The 23481-nt window shown below is 43.7% G+C and overlaps 1 protein-coding gene and 1 long non-coding RNA gene across 6 annotated transcripts in view; both read left to right on the top strand.

The window, feature by feature from the left end:
- RBMS3 (RNA binding motif single stranded interacting protein 3) overlaps nt 1–23481 on the top strand; it is a 995810-nt gene that overhangs the window by 49466 nt on the left and 922863 nt on the right. The gene's annotated exons all lie outside the window — the stretch shown is intronic.
- Nucleotides 5828–22127, top strand: LOC142827299 (uncharacterized). The gene is made up of 4 exons (XR_012901955.1): nt 5828–5849; nt 13165–13199; nt 14228–14243; nt 15433–22127. It is a non-coding gene; the product is annotated as an uncharacterized LOC142827299 (long non-coding RNA).

Below are 23481 nucleotides of genomic sequence, written 5' to 3'. Positions count from 1 at the left end.
TGGCATGGGGGATCAGTCTAGCATTCCAGCAACAACAAAGCTTAAAACTAGTTAATCGAGCTCATTTTTTAAATGTCATTAAGAAAATAATTAATTAGAGAGGCAGTGTGTCTTAGCAGACCAAGCACTAAACTGGATTTCAGGAGATCTGGTTTTGATTCCTTGCTCCGTCATCAGGCTGTTGAGCAAGTCACTTCCTTTCTCAATGCCTTAGTTTCTCCCTCTGTAAAGTAGGGGGAATGATTCTTACAGGTTTTGTAAAGCACTCTGGGGTTTACAGATTAAAAGAGCTATCCAATTTAAATAAAAACTACTTAATACATACATTTGTGGAGTGTATGTATTTAAATAAAAACTACTTATTACATACATTTGTGGAGTGCTGGAGAAGCGTAGGCTCAGCCTTGTCTCTTGGTGCACAACCCATGTCTGGGTTTACTGTATAGGATAATGAAATAAAATAATTCTTTGTAGACTGCATAGAGGGTTGCTATATAGTAATCATGCCCATAGATATTTCGCACATACAAAAATCCCCATTCTCTTATTAACCATACAGAGGATTAACGTGGCCATTTGTGTTTTATTTTCATTATTTTAGTTGTGTGTAAGTTGGTTTAATTTGGTCCTTTGTGTTTATTTTAGTCATTTCATTTATATACAACTCATGTAATAAGTAACAGTGCCAGGGCTGTAAAGAATTGCACTATGTACCACTGCTAGGAGAGAAGAGTTTTCCATTTCATAGCATTCAATATGCCCGTGTTCCACTGCAAACTGCTGATATAGTGATGTGGAGAGTGAGGAGGAGCTGAACATGGTCTGGAAACAGGATTTGGACAGTGTTGAACTGCCTAACTCCAGAAGAAGAGGCAAAATGGTAATCTGGCAGGGGAGTGAAGTTAACAGATGAAAGCCTAATTTAGAATGAGCAATGAGTAGTAAGGGGACATATGAGACACAGTGAGAGCTATGTTTCCTGGTGTAGAAATGAGGGGGGTGTACGAGTGGTGAGTGTCTACCCTACTCTCTTAAGTTGGTTTGTTAAAACATGACACGTTAAGCCCTCATTCTAGGTCAGAAAGTAATCTTTACTAAGTAGAGAGGGCCTAAGGGACAGAAAAGAGCAATTAAAGGGCAGAAGAAGGGGAGCACATTTCAGTAATAATGAAGTTACTGCCTGTCAGCTCAATATGTTAACTGTTGCACACAGACTACCTGAAAAGAATGCTATTAAGGTTGCAAAGTCAGGCCCTCTAAAGTTTTGAAATACCAGAATTAAGGTGCCTGTCTAACCTTGACCCAGCTCTCTTACATTTTGAACATATGAAGTGCTGTATAATTAAGTCCTAGCTGCCTCAGATTAGACACTTTTCACCATAATCTTTCTGTGCCTCTGTTTCCCATCTGTGAAATGGAAATAATACTACCCCTCTACCTCACAAGGATGCTGCAAAAATAATTGCATTAATATTTGTGCATGTCACTACTATAGTGATTACTGTCCAAGAAAAGCCCATGAGGAAATCAATAATTATGTCCTCAGAGCAGGATTTGAATGGCCTAAAATTAATAAGGCCCCACGCTGAATAATGATGGTAGAACAAATGACTGTTTATAAAGTGAGCACCATTCAACATCTGTGCTGAATGAGGGAAGGATCCTATTGGAAACAATATTATGTGGTCAAGTACTTATTAAACAGTCTTAAATGCATATACATAGGTGGCAGAATGAATGATGTAGAGGCACTCTGGGTATGTCTACACAGCAAAATAACAGCCGTTATTTCAAAATAACTTTACTAACGTCTACACAGCCAAACCGCTATTTAGAAATTGATTCAAAATAGTGGAGTGCTTATTTCGAATATGGTAAACCTCATTCCACGAGGAATAACGCCAAATTCAAAATAGCTAATTTGAAATAAGCACTCTGTAGATGCTTATTTCAAAATAGGGGGCCTCCATCCCTTCCCTGGGTGCCCTGCTGGCCATTCTGGGTCAAACCAGGAAAACTCCTCTCCTCCCCCCCAGCCCCAGAGCCCTTAAAGGGGTAGAGTCTGGCCACAGTGCCTGTGCCAGCTGCAAGCCTGCCAGCACAGAGCCAGCAATCGCTGCCCCTAGCCCAGCATGGGCCAACAAGCCACTGGCACCCAGACCTCCATTGCTCCCCAGGAGCAGTCTGGCAGCGCCTAGGAGCTTGCCAGGAGCTGCAAAAAAGGCAGGTGCCTTCCTGGTCCAGTGTGGAGATCATGGACCTCATTCAGGTTTGGGGAGAGGCCTGCAATGTCCATGATCTCCACACTAGACAGGGATCAGGCGAATGACTGACAGCCTGGCCTCCAAAGGCCACATGCACACCCAGGACCAGGTTCACATGAAAATAAAGGAGCTGTGGCAGGCCTATGCCAGGGCCACCTCTCAATCAGGGGCTGACCCATACCGCTGCCCCTATTACAATGCCCTGGACCGCAACCTGGGGGGTCAGACGGTCCGTGCCACCCAGGTGGTCATCGCCCCTGGGGCAGAGGGCCCTGTCCAGGGCATGGAGGAGGAGGAGAGGAGGATGGCCAGGAGTCGCAGGAGCCTGGAGGGAGTGTGGCTCTCACCCAGGACCCCCGAGGCGTCACAGCAGCCATGTCACCGGTGTTGTCCAAGGCTGGGGAGGCCTCAACATGTGAGTGCTATCACTGTCCCCTTATGCGGGGCAGTGAGAGGAAGCGGGCGGGGGGGGGGGGGGGGAAGAGGAAGTCCAGGGACCATGCCTGTGGGCCTTGCTGACCACGGATCAGGCAGCAACATGCGTATGTGCCATGCCACCCCTGGGCATGTGGCCCTGGCTGGCTGCCACACAGGGACCCATGCCTGTTACCCACACGCGTGTATGTATGAAGGCACAGGACATGCTCCTGGCCCTGGGGAGGGACACTGCATGATGCTCTCCCTCCACAAGCCTCCTCTATGCAGAGGCAGGGCACATCTCCCCTCCCTGCCCCACCTGCACACTATATACAGCAGTTCCAGGCCAGCTCACACTCCCGGGGATAGCAGGACATGCCAAACATGGCCTGTGTGCAAGCACAGAGGCTCTGATGGTGCGGAAACCTGCCGTCCTCGCCTTGCAGAGGGGGCTGGGCTTCACCCACTGTGTCCCCAGGGATAACTGACCACTTCTCTCGTTTCTCCACAGCTGCAGCAGCTGCGAGTGCAGGACGCACCACCCCACCCAGGACATCCTCCCACACCCGGGCCAGCATGGTGACCCGGAACCAGGAAGAGTAGCAGCAGCAGCACCTGCGGTTCCTGTGAAGGCAGGTCCACATCCTGTAGCACGGGGTGCATGGAGACCTGCAGCTGCGGCAGGAGAGCTGGCAGGAGCTGCTTGCCCAGGTCCGTGCCATCTGTGACCACCTGAAGACCCTGGTGCAGAGATTGGTGTCTCCTGCCGCTCCAGCCCCTGCTGCCGCCCCAGCTATCACTTCCACTCCTGCTCCCCCTCACACATCTTCCTCCCTCCCTTCCCCCCTGCCTCACCCTCCATACCCGCCCCCCCCCAGGGACGCTGAGGTCCCCGCATCCGCAGTGCTGGGAGACAGGTGGACCAGCAAGACCCCCAACCTTGAGCATCCCCTCCTGCTTGCTCCCTTGCCTCCCCCTTCCAGCTCCCTCCTTCCAGGGTTTACCCCTCCCCTCTCCCACCCTCTCGCCTCCACTCTTTCCCCTCCAACCCCACCCCCCACCCCACACCCCAGTTAGATTCAATAAAGAGAGTTTGTTTTTGGCAACACATGTGTGTTTATTTTACAGCAGGAAGGGGGGTTAGGGAGGGGAAAGTGGAAGGATGTGAGGGTGGAATAAGGCACAAGGCACCAGTGGGGCATGCCAGGGAGACTTCACTCCTCCGTCTGGAAGCTCTCTCGCAGGGCCTCCCAGATACCGACAGCCCGCTGAGGGCCTCCTGGCTGGCAGCCATGCGGAGCTTTACTGTCCCTCAGCAAGGTAGGCAAGCAAGCAGGGAAAGCTGAGAACCGGCTGTCCAGGGGGGTCCCTTTAAGCACAAGCCTCAGATAGCCTCAGGGAGCAGCCACACAAAGTAACTCCTGACCTGATGCTCAGCTGGAACCGGTTTCAGCTGGCCTTAAATGCAATTCAGCGTCCAATCAGTGTGCGCCCACTATTTCAAAATAGAAAAAATGCTATTTTGAAATGCATTTTGGGTACGTCTAGACTACAGGCTTTTGTTGACAGAGGCTTTGTCGACAGATAGTGTGTGTCTAGACTACAAGGCTCCGTCGATGGAGCCATGTAGATTAGGCAGGACGACAAAGGGAAATCAAGCTGCGATTTAAATAATCGCTGCTTCATTTAAATCAAAAAGGTTGCCGCGCTGTGGCATAAAGGATCTGCTGACAAAGGGTTCTGGGGTAGGCAGATCCCCGTCTACACTGCCGCTCTGTGCCGACAAACAGCTGATCATCACAGCGCAGCGGCCATTTAAATCGCAGCTTCATTTCCCTTTGTCATCTTGCCTAATCTACATGGCTCCATCAACGGAGCCATGTAGTCTAGACACACCTATGCTGTCCACAAAGCTTCTGTCGACAAAGAGCATCTAGACTACATCCAGTTCTGTCGACAAAGCAAGCTGATTATAGACGCAAAGGACAGTGTAGATGCAATAACGCCTTCTGACGACAAAAGGCGTTATTCCTCGTAGAATGGGGTTTACTGCTATCGAAAAAACTGCTGAGTTCTGTTGACGTTATGTCGACAGAACTCGGCGGTAGTGTAGACGCAAGTATAGTTTTGTCAACAAAACCCTGTAGTCTAGACACACCCTTTGTGTGTAGACACATTATTTCAAAATATCTTATTTCGAATTAACTATTTCTAAATAAGATATTTTGAAATAATGCTGTAGTGTAGATGTACCCTCTGCTATTTCCTGACTTAATGCTCTTTTTGCTTTTTTAACTTAGTTTTTGGTGGGATCACTGAGAGTGCAAAAAAGACATGGTCTTTGTGCTCTGTTCAGATGCCTGGGCCTGGAGTGGCCCATAGGAGCCTAGAGCTGCAATTACAATGGAAGTGTTGCTCAGCCTCAAGATGGAGCATGTTTTAGGGGATATAGCTGTTAACATCAAAGTCTCTACTCAGTGTATGTGAACTGACCTCCCTTCCACTGGCCAACTCTTTTTGTAGGGACAGTAAAAGGCGCATCTGTCACATACAGCCACTTTTCACCCCCACCAAGTTTCAAGTCCCTGCTCTAAAGTGTGGGAATGCTACAGCTTTTAAAATAAAAGGTTACCAGAATTTAACAAGGACAACAAAAGTGTGTTTTTCCCTAATTTAATTCTGCCCAAAAGAGACACCTATCATGTAAAATTTCAGCCTGACTGGTTAATACTTGCAAAAGTTATGTAAGCAACTGAAAAAAAGGGTTTTATAGTGGGAAGAGTTGGGCAAACTTAGGCTATGCTGCCCATCCCGCATAGAGTATCCTCTGTTGACAAACTCTGGTGTTTGCTTACTGACTTACATAGTCCAACATGTCTAATCTTTGGGTCTGCTCTTGCTTCCAGTCAATAGTAGCAAAATTCTTATTGACTTTGGGTCCAGGAAGTGGTTCATTCCCTTGTAAATTAAGAGCACTCATGAATCATTACCCAGACACATGGCTTCTTTTTTAGTCGTTGTCCAATTGAGATAAATGCAACATTTTGTACTGTTGAAAAACATTAAACAAAACTGCATATTTTTAACCATTAATCATAGGTTTTAATATCTTTGAAAACAGAGCTTTCCTCTGTCTTTATATAGAAGGAGGCCCTTACAGGATGCTTGGTAAGCAGGGAGAAGATAACTGTGTTTGACATAGCAGTCTGTTTTCAGTGGCTTAACAAAATTTGTAGTAATTAAGCAATACGTATGTTTTTTAGGTCAGCCTGAGTTCAGACAGTAAGGTACAAATAGACACTGAATTAGTACATTTTATTTTTTTATATGAAAAAGAAGTTTTGGTAAACCAGTTTATGATATTTGACTTTTCAAAAAATTACAAGGTTTATTTATATCTATTTTTCCAAATCTTCCAAGATAAATATAATGAGTTTTTGGTGTTTTTAGGGCAGAGAAGTGACTAGGTGCTTTTGTGGAATAACTGGGGTGTCAAGGAGTGAAAATACTGTAAAACAACATGTAGTAAACAAAAAAATTAGATTTTTTAAAAGTTTTATCTTGATGTGATTCTAACTCTACAATTAACTCCCAGAGAGGGGTTTCACTTGGGTAGCTTGTCTTTGTTTTGAGACATTTTTCCCCTTTCTGTTGTCAGAGTTGGAATAACAGTATGACAATTTGACTTCATTGAAAGTCTTAATGTAGACATATGCTGTTGTTCTCCAATTCGCGATTGATTGATAAATTGCTTAGAAATTATAAATGCTGACTGACAGCTCTTATTTCCATCCCTATATGATTCCCGGCTATTTGTTAGAGCATCTTAGCACATCTGTATCAACATAGTTTTCTCTCTACAAAACATGTACAGGTTTAACGAAATCAGATTCTATACTATGGTTTCAGTAATTTCTGCCACATGAAGACATCATTTTGAAATTAAAAGCATTTAGTTACAGGGACAATAACAGAGAGACATAGGGAGGAAGGGAGGGAGGGAGGGAGGGAGGGAGGGAGGGAGAAGTAATTTTAACCTCAGAGTTGATATCACAGAGATAAAGGAAGACTTGTACAGGTGACAGGAATGATTGAGAAGAATATTCTTGCCTGGCCAGGGGTGAAACTGAATATGACAGAGAAAGCAGGTGCCAATGGCTGGATTGGACGGGTTATAGAAAAAGATTCAGAGGCAGGCCAGATAATATTTTATTGTGTTTTTCCTTTAAGGCACTTCTGAAGTGGGGATTTAGTATTGATGTCAAAGGATGATCTCTCTATTCTTTGTAAATTCTGGTACGTTGAGAAGACACTGCAGAGGTTTCTGCAGTAGTCAAGAGAAGAGGTGATGGAAGACAGATGAACATTGTGCATGAGATGGAAATAGGGCATGGGTGTACATGAGAGACGTTGCAGAAGAAAGAATAAGCAATTACTGAAGGAAAGAGTACAAGAACACCCAAGTTATAGAAATTGAACTTAGTTTGAAGGCCAAAGACTAGAGGAATGGTAGGGATGCAGTGTTGCATGTGGGGAGGTTTTTTCCTAATAAATACGCTTGTCTGACAAGGGGCTGAAAAGTTTAGAAGGAACAATGAGCTTATTTGCTCAATACAGAAGATGAGGAGCCACTACATAGCTATCAAGTTTGTAACAAGCCCACAATTTTGAATACTGAATACTAGCCTTGTAGTTCTATGTGATACAAAATATAGCTCCAGCTGATACTGTAGTGTAGAGTCTTTTTTTGGGGGGTGGGGTGAAGAGGGTATGAATTATTCCAATAGTACTCTGAAAGAAAAGACAGTTAAACTATTCTACATGTCAATAATTAGAAGTTAAATCAGTAACCATCCTGGGAGAGGGTAATTTCCTATCCCACAGGAGCCTATGGGAAGATGAACAGGAGGGAGGCAGAGGGTGCCAGAGTCTGAAGCCATGCTATCAGCAGAGGCAGCATCTAATAGCTTCCTCTCCTTCATCCAGGTTGCAATGCATGGTATCAGTCTTCTCTGAATCACACAGAATGATAGAGAATGGATGCTGACTGAATGTGGCCAGAAACCTGAGCAATATGCTGCAATGCTTTGTGCTGCAGGCTTGCAGACTGCTTACTGCTAGCTTGGCATGGGAAGATGTCCTGCTGTGGAGGACAGAATAAGGGTGCCCTCCCCGGTAACTTTGACTACGTCTATCCTGCATCCCTCTGCCGACAGAGGGATGCAAATCAAGCCCTTCGAAAATGCAAATGAGCCCAGGATTTAAATATCCCAGGCTTCATTTGCATACTCATGCTCGGGCACTGTGCCAATCCCGCGCTCTTTCGAAAGTGAAAGTAAAGTGTAGCCGCGGCTCTGCTGACAGCGGGGAGCTTTTTCGGTAGATCCTGTACTCTTCATTTTTTGGAGTACTCATTTTTTGAGGAGTACAGGATCTGCCAAAAAAACTCCCCACTGTCGGCAGAGCCGCAGTTACACTTTACTTTCACTTTCGAAAGGGCGCAGGATCAGCAAAGCGCCCGAGCAGGAGTATGCAAATGAAGCCTGGGATATTTAAATCCCGGACTCATTTGCACTTCCAAAGTTCTTGATTTGCATCCCTTTGTCAGCAGAGGGATGCAGTCTAGACACAGTCTTTGTGAAAAGAATAAAAGAATTTCTATCTGAGAGCTTCATAGACATATGCTTGGAGGATTCCCACTTCATCTCCAGACATGTTAACAAGCTGTTCCAAGACCCCCATGCTGTGTATACACAGTGTGCACCACACATCACATGCAATTGCCTTAACCCTCTTGTAGCAAGAAAAAAAAGTAAACTCACCAGAATTGCCTTCCCTGGGATCAGTGCCCACCTGTGAAATGAACTTGGAGGAGCAGATTGTCTCCAAGGTTATAAAAAGTTCTTTGCTTTCACCATTTGCCAGTTGTCCATTCTCCTCTTCCTCTGCCTCCTACCCCTCCACTACCATGCTGTCCTCCATGCTGCTGCCTGGAGCAGTTTGAGAGGAATCCACAGTCTGACTTGGGAAGCTAGTTGGGTCCCCACCCTAAAATCGCATGCAGCTGGTTGTAGAAGCAGCATGTTTGTGGCAATGTACCAGACTATCTATTTGCCTCCTTTTATCTTCTGGTAGGAGGACTGCCTCAGCAAATTTATTTTAACCTGGCATTGCTGGGTATGTGAGATATCCTTTCTCTGCCATGCAATTTGTGATATTTGCATAGCGTTTCTTTTGCTGTTTCGCAGCACCGAGAGAATAGATGCCTCTACCCATGCCTCAATGAGGTCCAAGGTCTCCTTCACACTCCATGCTTGTGCTCTTCTTTGCCCCTGGGAATTGGAGTTCATGGAGCTCTCCGAACTTGAACTCATGGAACTCGTGGCCATGTGTGCTGCTCAGGTGTGCTGCCTGCTCCGAGGTGTGCTCACAATGCTGGCAACATGGAAAATGAAATCCATACTTTCTCAGGGCTTTTCTTGTTTACCTGGTGAGCAGTGGAGTTGCAAAGTTCTGGCCAGAGCAGTCATAGCAGGTCACTATGTCTCCTGTATCCAAAAATGTCAACTTTCATAATGCTGAAGGTCAAATTTTGTACTTCTGCTCTTGAAAAGCAGGAGTACCAAAATCACCTTCAGTGGCTCTTAAAGTCAATGGAACAAGCTTGGTAGTGTGGACTCATTGTTCAAAAGACTGACCTTATGTGGCTAAATTCAACCTGAACTCCTAGTGTAGACCAGGTCTAAATCTATAGGTACATTCTTACCATAAGTTAGGGCACTCACATATGAAAACTTTGCTGTGTGGCACGGGGTATTTTGTACTATTTGCTGGACTAGACTTGTGAACATAGTTGACATACCTCTCTGTACCCACAACATTTCCTTCCAAAGGCAGTGAGTGGATTTGCATAAACATGTCTCTGATACTGAGTATTTTGTTCAGTTGGTGAAAGACTTCTACATTCTTTACATCAACCCATGCATTTTTTGGGGGTAAGATGAATGGGAAAAGGTAACTGTAAATTTTTTTTAAAAAAGCAGGGATCCTAGGAAGTAGTCACATGGATTCTCTGCAAAAGATGTTTGTGCAGAGATATGTTTAGCTAGAAACAGTGGGTAGGTAGGCTGGAGAAGAGCTATGCCAGAAGAGGACTTGTTCCTTTTAAACCTCCATAGTTAGAATAGAACTAATGTAAGAAGATGGAGTGGCCATTCATGTCAAAGGCTATACTGAGAAAAAGAAAATGGGATGGAAAGAGCCATCTCTAAAGGCAGGGCCATTTTCAAAGCCAGAGGCCATATGTTATGTGCAGGACAGTAGCTGCCATGATTGAAAGGAAACTGCTCAAGGATAACTTCATATGAGAGTTGATTCTTTGTGAAAAGGTTAGAGAGGACTTTAGTTTGTGTGTTAAGGGCAGGTGGGTGGCTTGAAAGATTAGACACTGCAGATTTTAGTGTTTAGAAAAAGTTACCCTTAATGGTTATAATGTAAGATAGAAGGATTATTTGTAATGTAGTAGCATCTGTGAGATGTAAATCCTATCTCTATTGTGTTAGGGTATGTCTACACTACAGTGCTAATTCGAACTAACTTAGTTCGAATTAGTTCATTCGAACTAAGCTAATTCGAACAAACGCGTCTAGAACTAAAAACTAGTTCGAATTAGCGTTTTGCTAATTCGAACTAGCATGTCCACATTAAGTGGACCCTGAACCAGGCTTAAGGCTGGCCGGAAGCATGCCGGCAGGGCATCAGAGGAGGACTTAGAGCGTGGAGATGCTGTCTCAGGCTAGCCGAGGGCTGTGCTTAAAGGGTCCCGACCCCCACCCCGGACAGACAGTTTTCAGGGGTGCCCCGCTTGCAAAGCAGTCCTGGCTTGGTGTGCCCGGAGTGCCCACACTGGGCACATCACAGCACTCGGCCATCAGACCGGCTGCACTTGCCGCAGGCTGCCATCTGGGGAGAGGGGGCAATTGGAGGGCTGCAGGAGAGCTTCCACCCCCAGAAGCCCGCAGAGCCAGCCCAGTCCTCCCCATCGGGGGCTCGTGCCCTATTCCTCCCTCACCTCCTTCCACTTACCCTTCCCTAGCCCCTTTTCTTGATGTACAAAATAAAGGACAATTGTGTTCAAAAATAGAATCTGTATTTATTGAACAAAACTGGGGGAGACTGGGAAAAGGAGGTGGGAGAGGGAAAGAGAGAGGCTGGGAGAGGGGAGGGCAACTAAAATGATCAGGGGTTGGGAACAGGTCCCATATGAAGAGAGGCTAAAGAGACTGGGACTTCTCAGCTTAGAAAAGAGGAGACAGAGGGGGGACAGGATAGAGGTCTCTAAAAGCAGGAGTTGGGTGCAGAGGGTGCATACAGAAAAGTTCTTCATTAGTTCCCATAAAGAAGGACTAGAGGACACCAAAGGAAAGGAATGGGTAGCAGGCTTCAAACTAGTAACAGAAAGTTGTTCTTCACAAAGTAAAGAGTCAACCTGTGGAACTCCTTGCTGCAGGAGGCTGTGAAAGCTACAACTAGAACAGAGTTGAAAGGGAAGTGAGATCAAGTCATGGAGGTTGGGTCCATGGAGTCCTATTAGCCAGAGGGTAGGAGTGGTGTCCCTGCCCAAAGTTTGTGGAAGGCTGGAGAGGGATGGCACGAGACAAATGGCTTGGTCACTGTCTCCGGTCCATCCCCTCCAGGGTCCCTAGGGTTGGCCGCTGTCGGCAGACAGGCTACTGGGCTAGATGGACCTTTGGTCTGACCCAGGATGGCCATTGTAAGCTCAGGGCTCAGGGTCAGGGGTCTCAGTGGACCACCTTGATTTTCATGCACTCCTGCTCCTGGGTGTCCAGGCTGGCAGCTCTCCTGCCCTAGACGGCCACCTTCCTGTGCCTAGTGCGGAGATCGTGGATGAGGTCCATGATGTCCGCACTAGCCCAGGCGGGTGCCCTCCTCTTGCAGTCCTGGGCAAGCTCCCGGGAGCTGCCAGCCTGGTTCCGGGAAGAGGGGGAGGGCTGGGGGGCATCGGGTGGGTGGCTCGATCCGTGCCAGGTGCAGGGTCTGCTGGCTGGGTGCTGGCAGGCTTGCACCTGGCACGGGCACAGTAGCCAGCCCGTGCCCCTTTAAGGGGTCCGGGGCCGGGAGGGGGGCAGACGAGTTTCCCTGGTGTTGGCCAGAGTGGCCATCAGGGAAACCTGGGAAGCCTTAGCCTCCCACTAGTTCGAATTAAGGGTCTACACAGCCCTTAATTCGAACTAGCTAGTTCAAACTAGGCTTAATCCTCGTAAAATCCGCACCTATTAAAGTTAGTTCGAACTAATGTCCGTTAGTTCGAACTAACTCTGTAGTATAGACATACCCTTAGGAGTTTGTGTGATCATGTAACTCAGGGTGTGTCTAGACTATAGGGTTTAGTCGACAAAAATGGACTTTTGTTGACAAAACTATACTTGCGTCTACACTACCGCCGAGTTCTGTCGACAGTAATTCTACAGAATGCGACAGTTTTGTTGTCGGCGGTAAACCTCATTCTACAAGGAATAACACCTTTTGTCAACAGAGTTCTGTCGACAAAAGGCGCTATTGCATCCACACTGTGCTTTTTCAAAAGAGAGCATCTAGACTCTGTCGAAAAAGTGGCTTGCTTTGTCCACAGAACTGGTTGTAGTCCTCTAGATGCTCTTTGTCAACAGATACTGTACTGGCAAAAGCCTGTAGTCTAGATGTACCCCCAGTGCCTGTCCTGAAGAGGTTATAATCTAAGTATTAAGATTCTGAATAAAGTATGGAATATCCTTGTATGACAGATGAGAAGTGGAATGAGAGGATAGAATGAAAGGAATGGAAGTGTGTTCAATCTTAAACAATAACTTGAATTTGGCATTTTGTTACCCATTTGTCGTATACGTTATATAATATAGAGTGACTCATAAATGCCCATGTATAAATACTGGTGATCTCAGACTTTTGGAAAATAAATATAAATGTGGTCATCCTAGTGTGCAGATACTTGCCAGGAGTCATTTTGCATTTCAGCTACATTGAAATGCTATATAACTTTAAAGCTGCTTAGTTTAATATCTGATATTTTTCATTGTGTTTTGTCATGAATCAGACATACATGCCAAATACTCTGTTGTTTAGTTTGCTCTCCACATAACTTTGGATTGCTGTCGACTGCTTTGTCATACATGATAACTGAACTTTACCCCAGCCACTCCACTGGAATGTGTTGGTACATTCAGACTTCTTAGAGTCAAGCTGTAGGTTGTTCTCAGATTCCAATTTCAAATCTCCAGTGCAGTCTTTTAAAAATATGACCTCTAATTCAAGAGATACAAGCACAAAAGGATTCCAGGCAACAATTGACCAGATAAGTATTTATTTATTTAATTAAACATGTAGAATTATGCTGGTAGTAGTTTCTTCACAGTTAGACTTCTGTTTAGCTCAAGACTATCTTTAAAGGATGCTTTCTTTTTTTCAGGGACCTGCACTGAAATCTGGATTTTGCTGAACATGGTAAGAAACTCTCTTAATTTAAAAGCAAATTTTAGTAAGTGCTGGCTTTATTGTCTGTAGCCTTGTTTACCTCCTAACAACATGTACACAATAGAAGTATTCAGCTTAGACACACACAAAACATTCAGTTTACATCATGCATCATAACATAAGAGGGAAAGAAATTGCCAACATAACAAAAGAAAACCCCATCACAACTAAGTAGTGTCATATTTATTACTAAAACTTGATAGGGACACCACAATGGGTGGTGGGAATTACAGGAGAGATGGCTATGAGCTGGGCCAGTGGTTCCAGCAGAAATTGAGGGTTTTGTCTCCATGACACACAGCATTTGTCTGAATTATGCAATCATAGCCTTTTAAAAATAGGTCCAGGTCAAACAATCTTTATTTGGGTTGATGGGAATTTAGTCATATGAACAGTGCTATCTAGCACTTGTACACTAAGGCACACAGTTAACAGCATGTGGACAGGAGACCTAGAATAGATGTGCATGCATTAAGGATCAATGTAAGTAATAGGAAAAATGCACACTGCTCTAAAGGGGGAAAAGTCTATACTTTAATTTAAATGAACACATCAGTAGATCTATATGATGATGAAGATAAATCTCATTACTAGTCTACATAATCTACACATAAGTTTTGCTGGTATAATTATCTGTTAGCAGTTTCATTTATTTTAATGATCTGTGCCAGCCAAAGCAGTAGTGTAGATGAAGTAATGCGGGTGAGAAGTCCTTTTGTTGGTACATTTTATTTCACTGAGAACTTGTATAAGCAAAATCCAACAAAAATACTTTTTTCACTATTATAAGATGTGCCTAAACTAAGAGGATTTGCTAATATAGCTATGTCTAAAATTTTTTTACATGTGGACAAGGCCTTAGTGACACAATCAGCATGAAGCTAAAGATAATAAGCAGTTGTTGGTGTGAACTAGCCACTTGATATGTGATGATTAAAAACTAAATTTAGCAATGGAGCATTCTTGTTAATATTCATTTTCCTTGTCTAAATTTTCAGCTGAGGAACAGTCAAGGTAAATTGTTATATCCTTGACAATATACTGTATCAAAGTGAAGAGGTGTCAATGAGGATTGAAATCTGGATCCATATAAAGCCCTATGTGTAGGCCATGAGGAACAGCTTTTCCTTGAACAGTAGAGAGGACGTCTCTCTCTCCTACCTTCTTGAGCTGATCCATATCTTTGCTGGGCTTGAAGCCAAGTTCTCTTCACTGAAGAATGCTTTGCTAAAACTACTCATTTCATATCACTATGAAAAGGGAGAGAAGTAAGTATATGTCAAGCTTGTTGAGTGTGTAATAGATAAATGTATTTTGGGAATGGGCGATTAGGGATAGATTAGGAAGCACCATCTCCACATCCCCATTCTCGGAACGAGGAAATGTTAAATTTTGACCTCACGGGATATAGCTTCATGTGCAGAAAACATCTAAAAATTCAGACTAAAAATTCAGGGACACTAAGAAATAAATATGTATCAATGTACCTGCCTATTTTGTTTTAAAGGTATTCTGCACTCAAAATAGATAGTTGAATAGAATGTCTTAACATGTTACTAGGAGGACATTAAGAGTGCACTGGAAACATATAAAGTCATTTTATTTTCCCCATATATTGCAGAGGAACTGTTACTAAAAGAACACCACTTAATTGTTCAATTTCAGGAAATTCCTTTCTAGTCAGTGTCCAATCAGATGGATAGCTTGTATTTCAATTCATACTTTTTCTGGTTATCTTTTAACTAAAAGTTCCTTTAATTATAGTGGTGATTGTGTAAAAACTTCCTGCCCTGTCAATTATGCTGCATTATTACAGATGCATATTTGGTATCGGCATGAGTGATATGTCCAAAAACTTAATACTGTTCCACCATCCTAGGCAGGAATCTCCCTCCCCCACATGCAGCACAGATTGCAACATTGCTTCATTTCCTCTTTGATCTCTTCTACAACTGTCTCTTAGGGTTCTGTGGATAAGCTAGCTGTTCCTTTAGTGGTTGTAGATGATAAATTTAATCATGACAATCTGTCTTTGTCTGATGGTCTGTGGATTGACGGAGATAATTGGGAGATTTACGCTCACATAAGGGTAAATTGTTGACGGATGGCGAGGACCTTGAGTATTCTTTGGTAACAGCCTAGAGGTTTATGGTCAGCAGGGGAATCTGTCTCTAACTTTCTGTTCTCCTTTTTTCCTTTTCAGATGTTTGCTGCTGAAATCCTTATCCCAAAGCAGATTCAAAGGCATTTGGGCAGCTATGACCATGGTTGTTGTCCACTTAAATTGTTGGGTGGGTATTTTTGGGTGTAGAGATATATATTTCTGGGGCATACAGTCAAGACCAGTGCCCTTTGACTAGGTGTATCTCTCACCATAGTCCCCTCCCCCAAATTTGTTTTTCCCCTCACTTTCTGAATCTTGTCGCTTAAAGTTTTGAAAGTATGTAGTGTTCTGTCACCTTATTTTACTGTATAGCTTTGTGGGAAAGAGTTTTACTCTCACCATTGAGTAACATATGCTGTATAGTATGAACATTACTTTATTTTACAATGTAAAGAACCAAAAATTCTTTGCAGATAGAAAAATAAATATATTAATTTTCTCTAAAATGTCTCAAGTTATTGTGCAGAGGCAAGAATAGCCAAATAAATGGCTTGTGTTTCTCAGGCTGCTGGTACTAGTAGCACTCTATGCCAGACTCTGACAACTCAAACTCTGAGGAGGCCAAGCCCAACTCAGAGTTCACCAGAGACATGCTTTATTTCAAGGCCAGGAGTAATATGTAGTAAACGTGATCAGGAGATGTGAGAAGTAGGCACTTCTATTCAAAGTGACATTTAGTCCTCAATCAGTATCTACAAAGAAACTGCAGTGACAGCTGCTGTGAACCTCTCTGCACACAACATTTGTGCAGCATTGGGCAAAGCTATTCAACTTCAGTGATTACTTTTTTTCTTTCCCTTCCTTTCATATGCATGAACTCCTATCCTTTAAAGAGCATGTCTGCCGTTTTATCCTGCTCAAGAAAATCAAGTTGCTCTTACCGCTACATTACATATTTTTTGTATCATTCTACTTTGTGCCATCCTTTCTCATAATACTTAATTACAGGACTCTAATGGGCTGTTTGGCCTAGACACAGGTAGTCTTGTGGTATTGTCTAAGGTTGCAGGAAAAAACCTGAATAATATATTTATGTAGTTCAAGTATGTTACATTATCATCAAATCAAAGACTAAAAGGAAGTCATATACACAAGGTGGCAGAGCTAAGATTTTCTGTAAGTTCAATCTTATCACTTGCTGTGTAGATTTCTTTTCTTTTGAATGTCTGAATCTGATTTATATTTTATGGTAATTTCCTCATTCACTACACCAGGATTTTGTGTATAGTTTTTTTTTATAAATATTATATGCCTCTCAGATTATTTATGCTGTTCTGCTGCCTAACTTCATAGAGGTAAATTAAAGGCCTGTTGAAGGAACTAGGCAGGGAAGGCAAAATAGTGATATTGTTAAGACTCCCAGGTCTGGTCTATACTAGATCAGGCAAGTCAGCTTAGGATATGCAACTCTAGTTAAGCAAAATGCATAGCTGCAATTAACTTATCTTAAGCCGAGTCATGGTGGTATCCACATGTGCTCCTGTCGACTTCAGTTACTCATGTCAGAAGAAGGAGTACTGGACGCTGGAGGGGGCTGTCCTCAGTGTTTTATTGGGGTCTATACTAGACCCACTAAATCGAACGCTAGAAGATTGACCTCCAAAGCATCCATCTTCTCGTAAGTGTAGACATAGAGAAAAAAACCAGCAAGCTGTTTATTAGGGATTCCCTCATTTAGGATGGAACCAGGTAAAGAATGGTTTATCTTCCTAAGGCTAAACTTAGAATAAAAGGAGACACTCCAGTCTTAGAGATGTTGGCCTAAAAAAAGAAGGAGATTGTTTAGAGAGTGTCAGTCAGAGCTAACCGGCATGCCAGGTAATATATAGATCCAAAGCCTGCTGTGAGTAAGACAGTTTGCTTTCCCTTGATCCAGAGATGGAGATTACCAAGTTAGATGAAATACGCCAAAATTTGCAAGGAATTATTAAATTTTACGAAAGGGAAAATATGCATATAGGACTTTATTCTTTTAACCCTTTGCTCTGCATGTATGGCTTCTTGGATCTTCCAAGCCTTGAAGAGGTTTACATGGTACATATGAAACTCCTTCCTGTGACCTGAGAGCCTAACTTCATAGTCCACCAATCCTACACAACCTACCACCTCAAAGGGACCCTGCCATTTAGCCAGAAGTTTTGACTTGATCAATGGTAACAGTAACAAGACCCAGTTTCCTGGTTCAATGCTATGGACTCTAGCTCCCTGATTATATTGTTTTTCTTGCAGTTGTTGAGCTTCAATTAGATTCGCCTGTGCAAAGACACCTAGGCTACGTCTACATTGGCCGCCTATAGGAATTGCAAGTAGGAATAAGAGATCCTCTGGAATAGGGCTTTATTCCGGAGGATCGCGCCAGTCTGGACGCTTTTCTCCGGCTTATCTCCAAGCCGGAAAAAAGCGGCGGCCATGAAAATGCAAATGCCGCGGGGGATATTTAAATCCCCCGCGGATTTGCCTCTTCCAAAGTGCTACATTTGCATGCCTATTCCATAATAGGCGGCCAATGTAGACGTAGCCCCTGTGTCTGAAGTCATTCTCAGAGTTGTAATACATATTGGGTGGTTCCTAGTACTTGAGTCTCTCGGGCCACCCAGTACTCCTTTAACAAGTCCAGGATCTCTCGGGATTGTCTCTTATAAAGAAGCTTGAAAGGAGAAAACCCTGCTGAGGCTTGGGTCACTTCTCTTATAGTGAAGAGCAAAGCCAGTAGGAGCTTATCCCAGTGTTGTGGATTGTCTTCTGTGAATTTATGTAACATCAATTTGAGAGTGCCATTTAATCGTTCTATGACTCCATCTGTCTGGGGATGATATACTGATGGTTGGAAGGTCAGAATGTGCATGAGCTGACACAACTCAGCAATCAACTTACATGAGACAATGGTGTCCTGGTCTGTCAAGCTCTCTTTGGGTATCCTCACCTCATAAATACTTTCACCAACTCATTTGTGATGTTTGCAGCAATTACAACTCGAAGTGGAACAGCTTCCAGATAGCAGGTCACGTAATAACTATTACCAGGATGAATTAGTTCCCCATCTTACTTTTCTCCAAGGGGCCGACCAGGTCCACCCCAATCTGCTCAAATGGTATGCTGATGACTGGTAAAGGTATGGGGAGAGGGCCTTCGGTATGCCTTTAGGCCCCTGCACTGACATTCATGGCATGAAGCACAATAGTCTTGGACTTCTTGATACATGCCGTGCCAAAAAAACGGGGGTGTCACTCACTGGAGGGTTTTTTCTCTACGTAAGTGCCTGGCCCATGGATTGGCGATAGCTAAATATAGGAGGACTTGGCGTGGCTTCTGGGGGACCAGTAACTGGTGTAGCTCTTTTTGTGACTGGGGGTCTGTCACCATGCAATATAACCGGTCTTTCTGGATCTCGAAGCATGGCCCCTGATGGCATCTTGTCTTCTTTGTGCCCTCAAGGTCTGGTACATGTGCCTGCTCCCACACTTGGCTCTTATTCGTGGAGTCCTAGGTTGTCGCTTTCTAGGGGAACAGTAATTGCAGTTCCTCACAACCTCTCTAAATGTAGGTCAATCTCATCCTAACACCACTGGGTAGTTTAGTTGGACTGCTATGCCCAGCAGGAAAAGCTCCTTCTGGTCCCGAACCTCCAAGTTACATGAGCTGTCAGGTAGGGTCACACATCTCTATGGGTGCATTGGAGGTGGATCGTGTCCTCAGTGAGCTGTCGGCTAGGAATGAGGTCTGCCCTTATAATTTTTTGGCTGCATCCAGAGTCCACCAGTGCCAAGACCTCAACTCCTTCTGCCACTACAGGCATCACCAGTTTTCTGGATTAGGGTCCCCGTGCCCGATGCTCTGTGACCCAGGCTGGTCCATAGTTGCACTCTATATAGGTGCAGTTTTCCAGAAGTGTCCTCTCTGGCCACACTCCTAACAATGGTCCAGGGACCTGTAGATTGGGGACCATCTTTAGGGGGACTTACCTCCCCTTATGAGGGGCTTTCTTTTCCTGGGATGCTCTTGGTTACCACTCTTTGGCATTCATTCCTTGGCATCTTGGCCGGCTATGTGTAGTGTGTGTGTGTGTGGGTGCGGGTCCCTCCAATTCCGTCTTCCATGGTCTCCCTTGCCTCAGGACCTCTTGCCTTCTTGGGCTCTCTGACCACCAAGGTTGAGCTCTGGTTTCTTCTGCTGCTGGTTTCTTCTGCTTCTAATGCTCTTCCATTAGGGTCACCACTACTATCAGCGAGGTTGGCCTATGTCAGTGCACCAAGGAATTCAAGTAGGAATAAGAGATCCTCCGGAAAAGGGCTTATTTTCTGGAGAATCATGTCTAGACTGGCGCTTTTCTCCAGCTTATCCCCAAGCCGGAAAAAAGCGGCAGCCATGTAAATGCAAATGCCGCGGGGGATATTTAAATCCCCCGCGGATTTGCAATTGCGATGTGTCTCATTAGCATCCCTTTTCCGGAAAGGGATGCCAATGTAGACACAGTCACTAAGTTTACCTGGTTTGGAGAGGCCACTTCTGCACCCTCCCAGGGTCACTTCCTACCGGAGCCAGTGGGACAGCATCCATGAAATGGCTGGGTCTTCTTTTTCCCCTGCAGCTGCTTCTCCCTGAGTTGCTTGGGAGCTGTGTGTCAGCAGTCTCCTGGGGCTCTGTCTCCCTCTGTCTGGGTTGCTGGCTGGTGGAATCCAGGAACTCTGGCCAAAAGTCCTTCTCATTCAGTGCCCAGCCTAGACTGAGCTGTTCAGCTGCTTTTATCTGATCCAGCATTTGGAGCATGCCCAATCTGGATTAAGGGGCGGGACTTCCTCCATCCACAGAGTTTCAACCCCACCTGTTTCAGTGCAGGGTATGCACACCTCATCACACACATGTTTCCTGGAAGTTTCCTCAAATGCAATTTGGAAGGATTTGCCCAAGTCTTTTAACAGAAATTTTCATGATCTTACCTGGGTAGGTTGCAAAGTAGAGGCTTTTTTTTGGCAAATAGTTGGATTAATGGATCTTCTGCGGGTTGAACCTCTAATCTGGCACTCTCAGGGCCTGACTGGTGCTGAATCAGAGACTTCGTTGAACACTCCACTGCTTGCAGGGCTCTTAAAAGACATTTAGGGGTAAATAAGAGCTAAATAACAACACAGAAAGGACTGATGGCTGTGAACAATCTTTATAGGACCCCAGGAAACATGGTCACATCCATGATGAGTGAATATCTGGCTAACTAAAAAATCATGCCTGACCACAATTATTGTTGGATCAGAGAGTGCTAGACTAGAGAGGTTCAACCTGTAATAAGAAATAGGCTGAACAATTGCTGTCTAGTGCATGTTCTACAGAATGTTCAATCAACAAGCTTCATAAAGCTAGATATGTTGTTTCCACATCATGGAAAATGTTGATTTAAGATGGATGAGTTTATAGTCATTTGAGGCTTAAATGTCACTTCTAAGAGTTCTGCAGAAAATAGGACATGAGTTATAAATCAGAAGTGTGATTTAGTAGTTGAGTAACATTTAAATGGAAAATGAATCCGTAGACTGACACTATATTTTTCTTGCTGTTGGTACAAGATATGTTTATATTTTGCCCTTTTATTGTCATGGACAACAACAAAGATTCCAGTTTTTATGCAACTTCAGTCATTCAATCTGTTCCAAAACCTATATTCTAAAAAAAGACATTTAGGGTAATCTATGGAATTGTAGACCAGTAACACTTTATAGTTTTCATCTGAAAATTAGTTGAAATAGTATCAGGGCACCAGAAAGCTCATGATATGACCAGCATGGTTTCTGCAAAAGGAAAATTGTCGCCCTAACCTCTTAATTTCAATAAAGAAGAACTGGTGGACATAATTTATTTAGATACCACAAGATCTATGTCAAAGTCCCAAACAAGAGATTAATAAAAAAGCAAAGGTGTCATAGGGTGTGAAGCAAAGGATTGCCAGGGACTAAAAACTGGCTAGGAGCCAGAAAGAAAACAGTAGGAGTAAATGATCTATTTTCATTATGGCAAAAGGTTAACAGCAGGTTCCAAGAGGCCGTGTATAGGACTTGCACTGTGTAATATGTTAATGATGTTGGAAAGGAGGGAATTAAGACTGAGGAAGAAAAATTTCCAGATGACAAAATTATTTAGGTTAGTTAAGAGCATAGGTGACTGAAGAACTTCAGAGATATGTAAACAAGCTTAAATGAATGGGCAATGCAATGGCAAATGAAATTATGTCAATAATGCAAAGTAATGTATGTTGCAGGGAAAACTTTAAACTACTCAGATACCTTACAGGATCCTACAATAACTGAAAAAATTCAGAAGGACCTGGTTGTCATTGGTAAACAGCTTAAAAAAGGCTTCTGTTCAATTTTCCGCTGTGGTTAAAAAAAAGCAAATAACATATTAAGCTTCATGAGAGAGAGTGGTGAATAATATGATAAATATAATGCCTTTTAAATAAATCAATGGTAAAGCCTTATTCAGAATACTATGTGCAGGACTGGTCTCCCCATCTCAAAAAGTATATTGTAGAACTACCTGTTGTGCATAGGAGGGTAATCAGAATGATCAAAGGTCTGGAAAGACTTAGTGAAGAGAGTGGGAAAAACATGAGATTTTAAAGTCATTGATTAGTATCAGAGGGGTAGCCATGTTAGTCTGAATCTGCATTAACAACAAGAAGTCCTGTGGCACCTTATAGACTAAGGATATGTCTACACTTGCACCCTAGTTCCAACTAGGGATGCAAATGTAGGCATTCGAAATAGTCAATGAAGCGGGGATTTAAATATCCCATGCTTCATTAGCATGATCTTGCCGGCGCGTTACTTTGATCAACAACTGTTTTGAAAGTGAAAGTGAGCGCCAGAACGTGTTTAGTTAGAACCAAACCCCTCCTCATTTTTTGAGGAGTAATGTTAGTTTGAACCAAGGGGTTTGGTTCAAACTAACACGTCCCAGCGTGCACTTTCACTTTAGAAACAGCTGTTGATTGGAGTAATGCGCTGGTGAGATCATGCTAATGAAGCGCGGGATATTTAAAGCCCCGCTTCATTGACTGTTTCGAATGCCTACATTTGCATCCCTAGTTTGAACTAGGAGGCAGGTATAGACATACCCTAACAGATTTATTGGAGCATAAGCTTTCATGGGCAAAGACCCACTTTGTCAGATGCATGACATGGTGCCTCAGAACTTCTCATTGTTTATAAAGTCATCGAGTCCAAGGCCTACGTCTACACTACAAAGAAAAGTCGGAAAAAGATACGCAAAATGTGAACCGCAATTTGCGTATCGTTTTCCTCTTTTCTCTCGAAAGAGGCTTTTCCAAAATTTGGCGCAGCTACATGGCACCAAATTTCAGAAAAACCTTCTTTTTCGAGCCATCCCTTCTTCCTCGTGAAATGAGGTTTATAGGGATGGCAAAAGATGCTTCCTTAAATCCCAGGTTTCACAGGTGCTGCCACTTTGAAATGCCGCGAGGAGCCTGATGCCGCAATTCCCTGCGGCATTTCAAAGTGGCAGTGCCGCATGGAGTCCCTAGCTGATCCCAGACTCCAAGTGGCACTTTCGCGTTGCTATACTTCAGAGGCGGAGGAGCCCTATCAACTAATCAAATAGTCAATGTAAAATGCATCAACTATTCAATTAGTCAGTTATTCGCGATTTAACATCTCTAATTCAAAGTGCTGTGTTGGGTGCAGGAAGAAAGCCTTTTGATAAAGCTATCTAGGTCTGTGCTATTATACTGTGGCTAAGCAAGTTGTTCTCTGGCTTGATCTTGTTTGAAAACCACTTCCCTCACTAGAGTTAGGCAATTTTTTTAATGTAAGCTGCAATGGTGGTAACACAAACATTTTGCAAATCAGTGTTAATTTCTCCAAATTGTTTTGGTTCAAGCAATTTCCAGATTGTTTGGTAAACTTGTTGAAGACACACATAAGATCATTGGTGGTTTCAGATGATTTACAACTCTTGCAACCTAGATACTAACACAACCATTCATGCACACTTTGCATTGATTAGAAGTGTATGGAACTATTCAACAGCTGATGTCTAAAAATATCTGGTCACAAAGATCCTTTCCTGTTTAGTTTCCAG

The sequence above is a fragment of the Pelodiscus sinensis genome, chromosome 2 (genome assembly GCF_049634645.1).
Source record: "Pelodiscus sinensis isolate JC-2024 chromosome 2, ASM4963464v1, whole genome shotgun sequence".
In the NCBI taxonomy this organism is placed as follows: domain Eukaryota; kingdom Metazoa; phylum Chordata; order Testudines; family Trionychidae; genus Pelodiscus; species Pelodiscus sinensis.
The sequence above is the reverse complement of the archived record's forward strand: the minus strand, read 5'-3'. Positions and strand labels throughout refer to the sequence as shown.